We start from the raw sequence: 4,682 nt of genomic DNA on the forward strand, positions 1-4,682 counted from the left end.
AAAATGTATAGTTTTGCTTATTTTTTAGTGACATTTTGCTGATTTTCAAACTCCTAACCAACCCCTAAAGTTGTAGATGTATACTGATGTCTACAGACTACAGCTTGATCCTGTTTGTGTTAAGGGTATTTTCATATGCAAGGAAGGGGGGAGTGTCTGCTTTTCAACCGATTTCAGTGGGTGTCCCAGCCTAACCTCATCAACAGTGCTAATTTGGGAGTCTCTAAGTAAGTTTTTAAAATGTTTTATACTGCATTTTTATATCAGTATCTGTTCATATTCTTCTTTATAGCAGTGCCCATTACATGCAGTTATATTAATATTGGTGTATACTGTCCCTTTAGTCCTATCTAATGGTGAACTGTCTCCCCAATCCAAAATTAGCCCTATGTACAATCTTTTACCTGCTTGTATTAACAATAATTGTTTACTGTCTTCTCCAATATAGATCCTATGCCTGACCCAGTCCCCATAGGAACACCCCATTACACTCCCTAACTTCTAACACCCCACATTAAAGGGACAGTTGACTCAAAAATGATCTCCCCTTTAATTTGTTCCCAATGATCCACTTTACCTGCTGGAGTGTATTAAATTGTTTACAAGTATTTCCATAACCTTATATTGGCATTTGAAATAGTTGATTTAGCCTGTGGTATCCCCACCTATCCTGAAAGTTTTTGGCCTTAAAGTGAATATAAAGTCAGTATGATCTCTAAAGTTCGCATTAAAAATGAAGTCAAAATAACAGCAGTTTAATTCATCAATATTTTAATAAATTTTAAATTACCGAATAATTTTATTTTCTATCCTTGCGTTCGTAATTAGAATCCTCCACCCAGCATTTTGGATTATTGATTGACATGGTAGGCTCGATCATGTGAACCAATAATTGTATTCCCCCGGGGGGACCAAGCCCCTTTTGCCGCTGTCACGCGTCCGTATTGTGCTTGCTTTAGACCGCTCTTCGGAAAATGATCTTTGAAGCTCATGCTTGATTCGTGAAGTTTTGGAACATGGGCTCCGTATTCTAAAATAATATAATTAATCATAACAGATTAATGGTTATCGGGACTTTTCTAAAGTAACCATTTATAATTTTAACACATCTGCATCAGCGTTTAACGCATCCGCGGTGGTTATCATTGCCAGGAGCACGCATTGCCACTACGTAAACAGCGGGTGGGACCACTGTATACGTAGGATTGAATAAGACCAGGAAGTTGCGGGTGGGAGGAGCTGGTAAATACAACAGACAACATTTAGGAATATAAATATAAAATTTATTTTACATTTTTTTAAAAAAATGAAAGTGGTGGTTTGATTAATATAGTAATAAGCTATTGAATGATACTTTGATGTCATACAAAATTTACATTCACTTTAAGACCAAGCTGTGTAAGCACCCTGTGATGTATAGAAGAGATAAGGTAATAAAATGTTAATTTTCCATTGTTTCCTCCAATTATTGGTGATTGGTTTATGGATAGATATAATATAAAGAAGCAGGTATATGTACACAATGTGATAAAGTAAAGAGAACTGATTATACCTACAAGCTCCACCCATTTTACTAGGTTGTGGCTTCAAAACACAAAACCAGCTAATTCATATACACAAATAAGCCTTAAAAAAGCAAATCTCATACATTTTTTACTCTGCAGCTGGTAAAAAAAAGTAATTGGAAACACATTAATGGAAAAACAATTTTATAGTATACTGTCCCTTTAACCACTTATTTCTTTTATGATTCAGATAGCACATGCAGTTTTAAACCACTTTCTAATTTACTTCTATTATCAAATTTTATTTGTTCTTTTGTTATGTTTTGTTAAATAGCAGAGCCGTAAACTCAGGAGCTTGCCCATGCTCTGTCTGAATCACAAAAGAAAATTAAAGGGACAGTAAAACTGCAAAATTGTTTTTCCATTAATGTATTTTAAATGACTTGTTATACCAACTGCAGAGTACAAAATATTTGAGAAATTGCATTTTCATGCTTATTTGTGTATATGAAGTAGCTGATTTTGTGCTTTAAAACCACAGCCTATTACAATGGGTTGAACTTAAAGGTGATATCAGATCTCATTACTTTATAACTTTGTGCACACAGACTTGTTTCCTTATCTTTTATTTGGCTTAAACACCAAAGCTCAACACATAGAGAGAACAATGGACAAGTATCATTTTATTGCTTAACTATCCTGCATCCCACTGAGAGTGTAATCCCTTCTGCTGGCTGTGTTTACTTAATTCAATAACCTATACGCCAGTATCAAAACTTTCAGTATAGGTTGCTATACCACAGGCTAAATCAGCTATTTCAAATGCTGAAATAGGAGTAAAGGAGCTACTTGTAACCAATTTAATACACTCTAGCAGGATAAAAGGATCATTGGGAATAATTTAAAGGGGAGAACATTTTTGTGTAAACTGTCCCTTTAAGGAAAGGGAAAAGACCTTCTACTCACAAACATAGCCAGAGATGTACAGAAAAGCCTGTGTAGCCGATCCACTCAGATAAAATTGTGGCCCAATCCAACCAGTATCTTTTGGATATAATTTGTATATACTAATATTTATTGATTATGGATCTAGATGATGTTTGACCTATATCTCCAAAGACAAGGAAAAAACTGCAGACAAATTGAAGGTTCCAATCAGCCAATAGAATGCAAGCTCAATCCTATTGGCTGATTGGATCAGCCAATAAGATTGAACTTTAATCCTATTGGCTGAGTGCATCAGCCAATAGGATTTTTCCTACCTTAATTCCGATTGGCTGATAGAATTCTATCAGCCAATCGGAATTGAAGGGACGCCATCTTGGATGACGTCACTTAAAGGAACCGCCATTGTTCAAGAAGACGTCGGATGAAGAGGATGCTCCACGTCGGATGTCCAGAAGATGGAGCCGCTCTGCGCCGGATGGATAAAGATAGAAGATGCCGTCTGGATGAAGACTTCTGCCCATCTGGAGGACCACTTCTGCTCGTCTGGAGGACCACTTCTGCCGGCTTCGTTGAGGACTTCGGCCTGGTTGGGTGAAGACTTCTCCCAGTAAGGTGATCTTCAATGGGTTAGTGTTAGGTTTTTTTAAGGGGGTATTGGGTGGGTTTTAGAGTAGGGTTGGTTGTGTGGGTGGTGGGTTTTAATGTTGGGGGGGCATTTGTACTTTTTTTTACAGGTAAAAGAGCTGATTACTTTGGGGCAATGCCCAGCAAAAGGCCCTTTTAAGGGCTATTTGTAATTTAGTGTAGGGTAGGGCTTTTTTGTATTTTGGGGGAGCTTTTTTATTTTGTTAGGGGGATTAGATTAGGTGTAATTAGTTTAAAAATCTTGTAATTTGTTTATTATTTTCTGTAATTTAGTGGGGTTTTTTTTTGTACTTTAGATATTTTTATTTAATTTTATTTAATTGTATTTAATGTAGGTCAGTGGCGGTTCTAGACAAATTTTACTGGGGGGGCCAAGATGGGGCCAGTGTTTAATCAGAGGGGCACATTAAAAAAAAAACGAAACAAATTATATTGTGCTGCCTGGGTCCGAGAACAAAATTACCCCCCTCCCCCCAAACACACTTCTACCTGTTTAACTCCAACCATAACACTGCATCAAATTATTATAAATGCAAAATAGAATATGGATATATAAACATGCCTAATAACACAGACCTCCAAACATATACTAACATAGAAACCTATCTGTGATATTCCCAAGGCATGCAGTGGGCTGACAATCCCAGGGTTTACTGTAAACAGGCACTGAGAAATCACACTGTAAGTGGCACACTCAAGGATTTGACACTCAGACAGGCTTGGTTGATTAAACAAGTAACCAACTGTCTAGCTACTATGCCAACATGGCATTAGAAAGAAACAAGCACTTGGTGAAATGTTTTTTATTAACTATTTTTGAGGTGATTGGAAAACAAATGTTAATTTGTTTAAAAAATGTAAGACTTGGCTAATTTGTGATTTTATAGCAACACATCAAAAATGTTAAGGTGTTTACTGTCCATTTAGTTGTATGGAGATTAGAATAAAGGACACAAAAACTGCTGATAAGAGTAGACAGCAGGGGCAGAACTACCATTGGTGCAGCAGGTGTAGTGGCACGAGGGCTCAAGTGCTGATAATAGCCCCTAAGCAGCCAGTCTATACATAGGTGTGTGCTGAACCATTACAATCATAAGGCAGGGGAGACTTTTATTAGTGCAGGTTGCAGGTCTATCTATCAATCCTCCAAATAATTCTAAAGAGCAGCATGTATATTATTAATATTGCTTACTACTGTTAACTTTGGGGGGCCCCAACATTTTTTTGCAGCAGGGACCTCTGTTGAATAGGTCCTCTATTGATAGGAAGATCAATGGATACAATAGAAAACTTAAAGTCATTTGGCATACACATACACACACAGACATACACCAACTACACATACACACACACAAATTATACACATACACACACACACACACTATACACATACACACACAGGCATGCACCAACTATACATACACACACACACACACACACAAACTATACACATACACACACAGGCATACACCAACTACACATACACACACACAAATTATACACATACACACACACACACACACACACACACAAACTATACACATACACACACAGGCATACACCAACTATACATACACACACACA

This window comes from Bombina bombina, chromosome 6 (assembly GCF_027579735.1).
Source record: "Bombina bombina isolate aBomBom1 chromosome 6, aBomBom1.pri, whole genome shotgun sequence".
In the NCBI taxonomy this organism is placed as follows: Eukaryota; Metazoa; Chordata; class Amphibia; order Anura; family Bombinatoridae; genus Bombina; species Bombina bombina.